This window comes from Gobius niger (assembly GCF_951799975.1).
Source record: "Gobius niger genome assembly, chromosome: 3".
Lineage (NCBI taxonomy): Eukaryota > Metazoa > Chordata > Actinopteri > Gobiiformes > Gobiidae > Gobius > Gobius niger.
Window position 1 is genome coordinate 14,422,526 of NC_136854.1, and position 12,739 is coordinate 14,435,264.

The 12,739-nt window shown below is 40.7% G+C and overlaps 1 long non-coding RNA gene across 1 annotated transcript; it reads right to left on the reverse strand.

The window, feature by feature from the left end:
• Positions 1 to 1,010: 1,010 nt before the first annotated feature.
• On the reverse strand, positions 1,011 to 11,687 carry LOC306961519. The gene is made up of 3 exons (XR_013792777.1): positions 11,584 to 11,687; positions 11,371 to 11,482; positions 1,011 to 1,079 (listed from the first exon to the last, which is right to left on the reverse strand). It is a non-coding gene; the product is annotated as an uncharacterized lncRNA (long non-coding RNA).
• Positions 11,688 to 12,739: the final 1,052 nt, after the last annotated feature.

Below are 12,739 nucleotides of genomic sequence, written 5' to 3' on the forward strand. Positions count from 1 at the left end.
TTGGATCATAAATATATGATGAAGCACTACGATGATTTTGCGCACCGGTATTTACGGACATTGTGCAACAATTTCAATACTTTTTTTTGTGTTGTCATTCATTAAAATCCAATTTCAACTTTTCACTTCAACAAAACTTAGGATGTATAAAAACATAAAGCTTACCATATACTAGCTAGTTACCCACTCTACATTTGAAATAAAAATTATACAACCAGCTCAAATAAATTACTAATATCTAATATGTATTTATCTTAACGTGTTTTAACGTCAACTCATTAACTACTACTTTTTTTTTCACAGGCCTGGACGAAATTACCTTCAACTTTATTTAGTTTAGGTCTGAAAATGACGTCAGCCGCACTGTCCCTATTCTGCCATTTTTGAACACTTGCAACCTGCGCACTCGGACCCTTGCGTGCACTTCAAACAAGTGCACACTTCAAAGAGGGGCGTAGGCCACAGTGTGGGTATTGGGACAGGGCCTCTGTCTCTCTGTCTCTGGTTATACCTGTCCAGGTAATGCACTGCAGCCCTATCGACCTTTCTAAACGGCATACTTTAATCACTTCACTTGACTCATATTTGCCTTTAAAACGAGTCTTGAACATGTGACTAACTCTCTCTGTCTCTGGTTATACCTGTGCAGGTGTGCGGGCGTGGCCCTCCGGAGAGATCAAGTGGGTCCAAGCCAAATCCAAGGTCCAACAAAACGCAGCCCAGCAACGCTTTGCGTCACAGCTGCCCGGCCTTGCCAGTCGGACCAACAGAATCGACCCAACACCTCCGTTGACTTTTCCCCTTCCCGACCATTACGCACACCCGCACTTTTTGACAAATCCCCCATTCGATCATACCTTTTTAACATTTTTACTTTTTGTAACAATAAAACTTAGCCTTTTAAACAAGACCTAGCTCTGCAATTTTGTCCACATACTGGTTGTCAGACAGAACTCTGGGCGTTACACTTCCTTCTTTGATTATGTTGTGATCAGCAGAAAAGCGCTGTCGGAGCTAATTCCTCTCACAGACATAGGGGTGAAGAGCGCCACAGCTCTGATCATCCCAGCACTTCTGGCCTGTAAGTGACAAAGACACATTTAAGAGTTCTTCTAATTCATCATCATCACGCTGAGCAACTGTAAAGTCGCAGTTTGTAATAACCACATTGTGCAATAACCTCATTAAGTTCCAAATGTAATAGAATTGATTCTTCATTGTGTAATAAAAACATATTTTGTAATAATGTGATCACAGAGCCGGTGCTAGCCCTTCTGGGGCCCTAAGCAAAAATCCACACGGGGGCCCTACAGTAGCGTCCCATGGCTATTCGATGAAGAGAGAATCCATTTATGGTCAAAACAGTTCCACTGTTCCAGGGCAGAAGCAGAACATACAGACCTCAATTCAGGTCCTGCCCCCTGTGTGAGAACCACTAACCACTAAGCCACTGTGAGACTGGTATTTAGGACGACTACTAGTCTATTTCCCTTTTTAAAATAGTAAATGGCAAATGGTCCCATTCTCGCACCTCTGGTCCCTGACCCACAGATTGGGAACCGCTGATTTAAAACTAACTGAAACCTGCTCCTGATGGTTGTTTCTGTCTTGTGAGTCGCCCAACCCATTTTAGCCTGTGCACATTCAGAGAACCAGAGTTACTGTAAGTTACTGTGCTCATGAGAACCATGTGGATTCAACTCAACAAAAAGGCCACGGACACGGCTTTACTCTCGTCTACTCATCAAACTACTGTCCTGATGCTCCAGACTCACCAGACACAATAAGAAGAGAGTTTAAATGAGAGTGAGGCCCAGAGTTGCAGCCCACAGTCCTGCAGAGAAAACATGAGAGCAGCACTCGGGACACGGGTGACGTGATGCAGCCGCGGAGGAGCCGCGCATGAGGCGAAGCACCGGGAGACAGACGGCCAAGCGGGACACGAGCGGAGAAGCACTCGCGCTTTGGAAGTGACAGGGGGACGGCGGTCGGTCTCTCCTGCTCATTCACTTGCAGACTGCTCCGTTTTGGTGTTATATGTGGCGAAGTAGGCGGAGAGTGAGTGCGCGCTGGAAGAGCCTGTCCCGTAACAACGCGTTGATTAATCAGTGAAACAACACCGTAGTTTGACTGAGGTGCGGGGCCCTTGCGGCTGCGGGGGCCCTACGCACCTTGCGTAGTTTGCGTATAGGAAGAACCGGCTCTGTGTGATTAACTCTAAAAAGGCATTTTGCAATATAATTGGTCACTACACACTATCAAACTGTAGTGCATTGTTCAACACATCCTCATTTAAAAGTCATGCACATCGTGTTTTAACCATTGCTGGCGTTAATAAGCCTCTAAACAGATAGTACAGCGTGACAATGTGCATCATCCGTGTGTCTGGTTTGGGACAGGTCACATCTGTCCAGTGACTGCAGAAAAGTCTTCAAGGACAAAAAGAAAAAAAAGTTACTTCAATCTGGATTCTGTTTATAGAAAATGCACTTTAATTTCTGAAGATTGTTAATATTGGATTTAAGATTTATTTTATTGTATTCAAAGCGTTTTCTGCTTTTTCACTAAAATGTGCAGGTAGGTCTTTTGCCCGAAAGGACGTTTTTGCTCGTTCACTGCAATGTTACACAGAATTTGTCACTGTTTGTTAAAGGAACCAATCATTTGCACTATAATGGTGTCACTGGTAAGAAAGACCCTATTTTTTGTTTACAGAAAGCACTAATCAGCATGACCTTCAGAATATGCTTGATACACTTCAGTGGAACAGTTTTATGATTCCGTTGAATCGCTTTGATTTGATAATGAAGTCAATATTTAGACGGATTCTACTGTAAAGCATTTAGTTTTGTTACTGTTGTCTTTCCAAATATATACATGTGAATCTGCCTGTTTTAAGGTACTATTTGTTTTGAAATATTCCGATATACTACAGGTGAAACTCGGAAAACTAGAATGAAAAAGTTCATTCATGAAATGTGGGCCCTCCGAAAACTATAATTACAGTGCCCCTCGAAAGTATTTATACACCTATACACTGTTAATAGGGCGGCACGGTAGCGCAGCGCTTAGTGCCTCCGCTTCACAGCTAGAAGGTCACGGGTTCGATTCCCACCAGGACGAGGCCTTTCTGTGTGGAGTTTGCATGTTCTCCCCGTGTCTGCGTATAGGTTTCCTCTGGGTACTCCGGTTTACCGCAACATGTAGGTGAATCCTCCAGCCAGGTGATTCTGACCATCAGCCTGGCTCCACATCATGGAGCTGGGTCCCCGGGTGCGGCACTGCAGCCGACCACTGCTCCTTACAGGCGGCTTCGAAGGATGGGTTAAATGCAGAGAACAAATTTCCCTACAGGGACAATCATGTTTACAACCATAAACATTAAGATTTTCCTTTGATTTTTTTTACTGAACGTTCACACACAAGTAACAGACAACTGTGAAGTGAAAGCAAAATGATACATGATTCTGTTATTTTCTAAAAATAGAAAAGTGAAAAGTGGGGCGTGCATAAGTATTCATACAGCATTTTCTGAGTGCATTAAATTGCCTTTATAACATTCCTAATGACGGCAGAATGTTCACCTCTTGTCCTAACGGTTAAATAGAGGCCACCTGTGTGCAATCTACTCTCAGTATAACTACAGCTGTTCTGTGAGGGCCTCAGAGCTATGGTCGAAGTGTATTGGTCACTAAACAACATCATGAAGGTCAAGGAGCACCAGAGAGGTCAGGGATAAAGCTGTGGAGAAGTTTAAAGCAGCGTTAAGTTATACAAAGATTTCCCAAGATTTGAACATCTCACGGAGCTCTGTTCAATCAGAAATGGAAAGAGTAAAGCACCACTGCCAACTTACCAAGACACGGCTGTTCACGTAAACTAACAAACTGAACAAGGAGAGCACTGGTGAGAAATGCAACCAAGTGCTCCAAGATAACTCTGGAGGAGCTGTGAAGTCCTGCCGCTGAGCTGGGGGAATCTGTACATGGGACAACTATAAGTCGTATCTACACAAATCTGGCCTTCATGGACGAGTGGAAGAAGAAAGCCATTATTGAAAGGAGGCCATAAGAAATCCCGTTTGAAGTTTGCTAGAAGTCATTTGGAGGACACAGCTCCATGTGGAAGAAGGAGCTTTGTTCAGATGAGACAAAAAATTAACTTTTTGGCCCAAATGCAAAACATTATGTATGGAGCAAACCTAACACTGCACATCGTCCTGAGTGCACCATCCCCAGTGTAGGATATGGGGGGAGAGCATCATGCTGTGGGGCTGCTACTTTAGAGAAACGGGTCTGCTGTGTAAATAGAAAAAGTTTATAGTTCAATAAAAAATGGAGGCAAACGCAAAAGTGTCGGGTTTAAATTTGTGTTGAGTCAGCTATACTTCAAAGAAAAAACAAAGAACAAAACACATGAACTCATTTTATTACCAAAAACATTGATATATTCAGGTAAAATAAGTTTTATGCAACACAATGTTCACCAATATTTGATAAAATAGGATTTCAAAGTTTCTTCTATACAGTTACAGTACATGAATGGAAATAACACAAATACATAATAACTACAATAATAATAATAAATCAATAAAACAAATAAGTACAAGTAATATGAGCCGATCCACTCATTCCCCCACATGTCTACCTGCGTATATTTGACAATTTCATAGATATGTAGGATTTTATTTTGTATGTTGTTCGGTGATTTGGCAAATTCACAAAGCCCATGCCGCATGATTGTACTATATACACTAATAATGCCCAAATCCCTAAGCGAGCATGTGTCTCCTCTCCGCGTTGACCCCGATTGTCACAGAGTTACATTTGTGTGCGGGGAACTGCTGCTGAGGGTTCCTGACTGCGGCGTATGTGACCGCAGTCAAGTACCGCCTCCGCTTGAAGGGAGGCGGAAGATCCATCCTGGAATCATAGAATTGTTGGTCAAATTGAATAGAAAAGTGCAGTGGGTTCAGAAATAGAGCTTGAGCCTGAATCAATTGGTGACTTAAAAGTGTGCCGTTTTAGACATGACAAGACATTTTTATATATAAATTATTCTTGTCTTGACACAGTTTGATGAACAAATCAAATTGCTTTTTTTTGTGTGTCAAATTTTGTTGCACCATTCAGGAAGTGCCCTAATATGATATTTCAACAACACAGCTTTAGTATTGTTGACTTGCGATGCTGAAAATGTGCAAATTGTTATTCATAAAAAGAAAAGAAAAAAAGCACTTTGACTTAGAGCAATGGAACTGATCTGCAGTGGTTTTATAGACTATTATTTTGTTATTATGTTTTCAAATATATGTAATCATATTTCGGTGTGATTATTATATAAATGATACTAATAGAATAGGAATGTAGGATTCAGGTCACTACCTGATAACACAGAAATAAGCAAAAGCGTTTTCTCAACTGTCTGAACACACTAGAGGAACTAAACTTGGAGATAAACCTATTTTTTACTCTTCTCCTGTACAGCATGAGAGCTACGACGATCAGCAACAGTCCTCCAATGATACTCAGTGTCAAAATGACTTTGCCCTTCCGAGTCTGATGGATCTGATGGAAAGACAGAAATAAGAACTGACAATATGTGGTAAGGCATCTGTAATATCATGAAACTCGTGTTGATAGAAACAGACAATAGACTCAAAGACTGAGGTCCGCTGAACAATGTCTTCCAGACCATCAGAGGGGGACAGAGCCTTCGCTGTAGCTGGCCCTATTGTGTGGAATTCTCTCCCTTTAGATATTAGAACTGCCACATCCTTGGAGAGTTTCAAGCACTCGCTGAAGACTCACTTTTTTGCACTGGCCTTCGGCGCGAGCTGAGCTGAACATTTTCTTGTGTTGATTTTTTAATTTTCTATTTGTATTAAATGTTGATTGTTTTATTTTATGAATCTGTACAGCACGTTGGGGCAGTGCCTGCTGTTTGTAAATGTGCTCTATCAATGACCTTGAGCTTCGCTAGCGTTTGGTCTGTTTGGTAACTGTTTGGTAGTGTTTGGTAACTCTATCATAACTCTATCATATCTCTATCATAGCTCTATTATAACTCTATCATAACTCTATCATAACTCTATCATAGCTCTATTATAGCTCTATTATAACTCTATCATAGCTCTATCATAGCTCTATTATAACTCTATCATAGCTCTATTATAACTCTATCATAACTCTATCATATCTCTATCATAGCTATATTATAACTCTATCATCAAATAACCTCTGAGAACTGTGCGGGAGCAGAGCCGTGATGCACTTAAGAGTAACACATAGCTCATGCAGGGAACAAAGCACTTTGTTAGGGTGGTGGTCCTCGTCTGACATGTGCACATCAGATGGAGAGTAGTGCATACCTTTGACTGTCAGTTCTGTCTCACTTGCGATGACTCCATTTGGATAAGTGGTTATGTCACATATGTAGGTGCCAGCATCTCCCTTGTCGACATTAAGAAGTTCTACATGAGTCCCTATTAGTTTATCAAAGCCATTGTAAATATTCTTCAAGGTGACATTTGGTACAAAATATAAGTAGTCATGTCCTGGTGTGTAGAGAGCCAACTTTGTGGGTTTTGGATCTTTTTTTCTCCATTCAGTGCTGACAATAATTATGTTGCCAGTTACGTTTTGGATAAAACAGGGTAAGGAAGCGTTCTGCCCCACCAACACCTCCATAGTTTTATAATGGAACACCGGAACATCCTGGAGCCCTGTCAAACACATCAGAAAGTGTTGGAAGTACAGTAGAAGGTAGAACATCACTTTGTAGTTGATATTGCATGCTTCAGTCCACTGGGAAAGACACTAAGCATTATAGAGAGACAGCCCATCACTCTAACAGTGAACATCTGAAGACCACAGTGAATGTTTCAGTTTTCATAAGACGTAGAGAGTGCATGTGAGGTCTGCAACACTGATAGCAGTCAAATTGAGATCACAATTTGAATGAATCAGCAAATTTGCTGATTGCAAAGCTGCGATCATTTGGTTAGTATAAAACTGTTTCCATATAACCTGGTTTGTCTCCATGTGGTCTAGTGAGGCATAAAAACATGATAATCCACATGATAATCCTGTAGTTTAGATCTCAATATGCTCTGAAATGCATTACTCTTGTATTATTTCAGACCTCTAAATTGTTAATGCTCTTTTGTTGTGAAAATTTGCCTTGTATGTGAATCAACGTAGTCTTATTGTAATCACAATACTTGTGAAAACATTGCAATTCAATATTTTTTTCCAAAATAATGCAGCTCTGGTGCATGTGAGGCCATGCAGGATTACCTTGTATGATGGAGGCCAGGAGTAGCAGAAAGCAGCAGGCTGTTTTCACAGCACTTTGAGTCATCTTTCGAGCTCTGATCTTTATTGTGCACTTCATGGGAAACACAAAACAAATGCTGAAGTGAGGTTAAAGTCGTGCTCAGAAAGTTAAGAGACCGAAAACCACTCTCAGAGCCGGAGGCTGTACAGAGCTACATCTGTGCAGCACGCACCAAATCCAATACTTTAGACTTCACTGTCACTGCTGTTCGACTCTCTTATCAGTGTTTACAAACATCTGATGTTAGATAAAGCAAAAACTATAACCTTTTTCAGCAAACAAGGCACTGAGTAAAAATAATAACAGCTGAATGTTTTGGGAAATATCTGAAGCTAACTTTTAGCAGTTCAACGTGAATACAAAGCTAGAAGAAGAGCTTACTCAGTGGTATATAGCTTTGAGCTATATGAGCAAAAAAACAACTTGTTTGGTGCAAATGATCACATTTTGCCTCTGAAAACTTGAAATATACTTCAAGAAAAGGTTTTCAAAAAGTAAAAAGAAGACAAAAGGTAGGCTTTTGACTTGTGGACATTTTACTTTTCATCCAAGAGGCTGTTGATTCTGAAGTTCAATGCTTTTCTTGTGAAAGTTACACAGGCAATGAGCTCCCTGTTGTTTTTATGGGAAGACAGAAACTTTATAAACATATTCAGTATAAAATATTTAATCATCCTTTTATCTTTTAGAGCAATTGTACGACATGAGAATAGAATACACTCATTACAAAAGATTTGATATTTTGATAAATTACATGTTGCTGTATAAGAAAGAAGGGTTAGGGTAGCATATTTCTCGAATTGAATACATTTAAGTGATAAAATGAGATCTGAGTTTGTTGCCTACAGCACAGAAAACTAAAGCAAACATTGAGCTTAAAAGCAAATCCTTATAAAGAAAATGCTGTAATCAAGAGGACACCGAAAAAGAAAACGTCTTATGTACTTTATGGATTCCCTGAGATTCTAGAGATTTGAGCATTTTACACCTTATGCAGTTCCCGTAGCAACCACTTTGCCCCTACAGTAGAAAGTTACCCATCCGTGTTCTGTCCGGGTTTCATTAAAATGTCTCAAGACCTGGCTCAAATTGTAAGAGCGCCACTTCTCCAGAAAGCCATGAACAGCTTCTGGATTTGTCACAAAGGGACATCACGCCCCTGACTTTGTAATGCTGTGGTGAGGGAGATGGAGGCCAGGTGTCAGATGAGTTCAGCCACAGAGGGGAATATCACTGATGTTTTAGAAAGATACGCCGTTTGTTCAGGGAGTGAAGTAGAAAAACAGAGATAGCCTAATTTTATTTGTGGGAATGTAACAGGTCATGCTGTGTCGTCCTTACTACCACTTTAAGTTTGGTGTGGGTTTTCTTGTGGGTGTGTTTTGCTTTGCAGTGGGCCAATGGCCATGCTTTTTTATGTTAAAGGGGGGGGTATTATGCACTTTTTCAAGCTTTTTCAGGCCTCCCTCCTTCTCACCAAGGGAAGGTTCAATGCTACTGCAGAATTGTTATTTTTTTAAAGGGGGGGTATTAGGCAAAATCGACTTTTTCAAGCTTTACATCATGTTATTATGTCATTCCCTCATTTAAAACATGCCTGAAGTGTTGCCTTGGCACATTCACGTATTTTTGAGTAATCTGTAAAAACTCTGATGGCAGCCATTTTAGGGATAGGTTTGCCTGAGTCCTCCTAGGAACGCCCCCACCTCTTGGAGACGCCTCCGAGCTTTCGTCACCAGCCGAGTAACCAACCACTGCTCCTCAGCAGTTGTGTTACAGTATGTTATCTTGAATACATGTTGTTTTTAGTTATAGCAGACTTGCCTTGGGTTGTAGGTGAGTGCGTGTGGCAAAAGGAATCGGAGGCACTCTGATGCGTCTAATGGTCGAAGCTGCCAATAAAGGACTTCACTGTAACTGCATCAGAGCCTCGGATTCCTTTTGCCACACGCACTCACCTACAACACAAGGCAAGTCTGCTATAACTCCATGCTCCACTTCATCCTGGAAGAGCACCTGATTTGTAAAGATTTTGAGACATTTTAGAACATTTGCTGAGACCCAGTGCAGCACTCCCGACCCACCCTCCTCTTACAAGTAAATATTTCTGTTTACTCTGATGTATGGAAGTTACTTTATTTGTGTGAATGATAATGGTTACAGTTTCCTTGGCAGTGTGAGTGCAATGTGTGATATCAAACCTTGAGGCCACTCTTACCTTCAAATCCTATTTCTCTGTTGTTGTTGTTGTTGTTTTTGTTTTATCAGTTTTATACACAATTGTATTCTGCTAGCTTGACAAAAAAAAAGTTACAGTAACCGTTGTCAATGAAGGACTGGGCTAAGACTGAAAGGTGGACAAGAGGGACATTTCAATGGTCCTCTGCCATAGTGATAAAACATCTAAACATTTAGACTTGCAGTGCTCACACAAGGCCAAAGGGACAAAGCATTTTGGGGACACTGACTGTTTAAATGAGAAGGAAATTTAGCTTTGAAGCATGAGTGAACTGTTTTGGGAGAGGTATGAGCCAAATGATCTTAGAGTTTTAAGAATGTAATTTTTGTTTCAAGAAATGAGACAAACCAATGGAGAAAAACTGTAATATACTTGTTACATGCCTGTTACCAGCTTATTTACCACTAATGTGGAATGCAAAAAAAGCGCTGCACAAGATAGACGGGGCTACAATTTTCCCCGGACGTTTTTATCCTTTTTTCTTCTTAATATTATGATTATGAAACTGAAATTTAATGACCAATTACTTTAATGTATTCCTTTGATATCAGGAAAGTAACTGTATTCTGAATGCCCTCAAATGAAGGAGTAACTAACCTGAATACAGTTACCTGAAATAAGTGTTCGAAATATTCAAAGTGGATATTCAGTTACTGCCCAGCATTGATTCTAGCAGTGGGTTTCATAACCAGACCTGTTTCAGTGGCATAAAAATGTGCCATATATAGTCGTGGAATAGATTTTTCGTGCCATTTTGTGTCAATCAGTGAGTCTTGGTTAAGCACTCACCTGACAAATTCAAAGCTATTTCCCCATAATAGTTGGATATACACTACCGCTCAAAGGTTTGGGGACACTTATATGTGTAACATCATGTACAACTACAGTTAAATGGATAAGAAACAGTTTGAGAAACATCACAGGACAACGCTGAAGCTTTTTAATCATGTTTAGTTGAAGAATAGTGAAGTTTACAGAAAGCAGCTGCTTCTACAAAAGACAGCCCACATCTGTGACATTTCACTTGTCGCTTCCTTCTTTGATTATGTTGTGATCAGCAGAAAAGCGCTGTCGGAGCTAATTCCTCTCACAGACATAGGGGTGAGAAGCGCCACAGCTCTGATCATCCCAGCACTTCTGGCCTGTAAGTGACAAAGACACATTTAAGAGTTTTTCTAATTCATAATCATCACGCAGAGCAACTGTAAAGTCGCAGTTTGTAACAACCAGATTGTGCAATAACCTCATTAAGTTCCAAATGTAATAGAATTGATTCTTCATTGTGTAATAAATACATATTTCCTAATAATGTGATCAACTCTAAAAAGGCATTTTGCGATAAAATTGGTCACTACACACTATCAAACTGTAGTGCATTGTTCAACACATCCTCATTTAAAAGTCATGCACATCGTGTTTTAACCATTGCTGGCGTTAATAAGCCTCTAAACAGATAGTACAGCGTGACAATGTGCATCATCCGTGTGTCTGGTTTGGGACAGGTCACTAATGGTTGCGTACAGGGAAACAGTTTGGGCATGTTGTTTAGAGTCTAAACTTACTCATGGACTGAACAATAAAGATAGTCACTGTTGTTTTAAAAATGATAAAACAAGGCTTTAATGGTGTTCAGTCATCATGAAGCGTAGCCATACATTTGATTGCACAGATCAGATACATTATTTCAAAATGTGGCACGTTATTACAAAATGGTGTTGGGGTTTTGTAGCAAAAAGAAGGAAAAATATCATGACATTTTGAACTGTTCTTATATAATGTGTACAAGCACTGACCTGAATAATTGGTCAAAGCACAGAGTTGGTATCCACCATAGTTGCTGGGTTCTCCAGGACACCAGTTTGTGTAGGCCAGAGGCTCACTGTTGATCCAGAACCAGTGGCCAACCTGAAATATCCATACATGATTACTGGTTTACTCACATTTCGGAATACTCTTTTACAACGACTACTACTACCTACTACCAACCGCAGTTAAACATACGGTACCTGCTGCGCATCTGAGAGTCCAATCCATGTTTCTTTCCCCCCGGCAAGTCCTTTCACAAACTGGTCCTCTTCCTCATCGTTAATAACAACCAAGTGTCCGCCCATGGCCAGACAGTGCATCTGAGTGAGACAGAGCAAAGATGGAACTGCTGTGAGCTGCAAGAACATTTGAACCAACCTGACAATGGATGGTGTCTGGTTCAAAGAGTTGCTGTGAGAGGGTCAAACGTTACACAAACAAATAACATAACACAACACACAAAAGCTGGAGAAAGAGGAGTTTCCATAATCCACCCCGTGATGGTGATGGTGTACAAGATTTTAAATGTTGCTGTATGTGTTGCCTTCGGGTGAATTGTGGGTAGAGGTATCTGAAAATGGAGGCCAGAGCCCTCTCATGAGCTGAACTTACCTGAGCAGTGGCCCAGGTCGCAGGAGTGGGGTTGAACACCAGACTCTGACCGTTGAGCTGTTGCCAAAGTCCAGGTGGCTTTTCAGCTGAAGACAGAGACAATTCATTATATGTAGACATGTTTGTCATTAAAATAACTACAACAATGTAACACATAGGTTTATGTTGTGGTGTTGAAAGAAGGATTGTGCCAGTGACGTTCAAATCTCTGCACTCAGTTCTAAAAACTCACCTTCGTTCAGTTCGCTTTTCTTGTCGAGCTCCTTTCCTGCACAGGTCAAGCACAAAAACATACAGTTTAATGGATTGTGCTGTGAAAGTGGTCCTGTTTTTTTTCCATCATTTGAGACCCATAGGCTCTAACAAGGCTATGGCATCATGTAAACTAGACCCATTAATACATGTAGAACCCACCTTGAGTCTGTGCCATGGCACCACAAAAGAGCAGGGCCAAAATGAGCAGCTTCATGATGAGGATGATGCTCTGATGCTCTGGTCCAAATATGAAAACCTTACAACAAATAAAAAGCAAATCAATGTCTCAGTAAAGTTAGGTCCTGTGTGGCGTCTATGAGGAGAGGACTTACCTGCTTCAGTGGATCAGATGTCACTTCAGTGGTTTATCTGTCGAAACCTCCTCTATTTATACTCGCTTACGGCAATAAAAGACGGCTCTGTAAGATTCCAAGAAAAAGATGGATCGAGTAAGTCATAGATTAAACTTCCATTTAATGCTGTCACTGC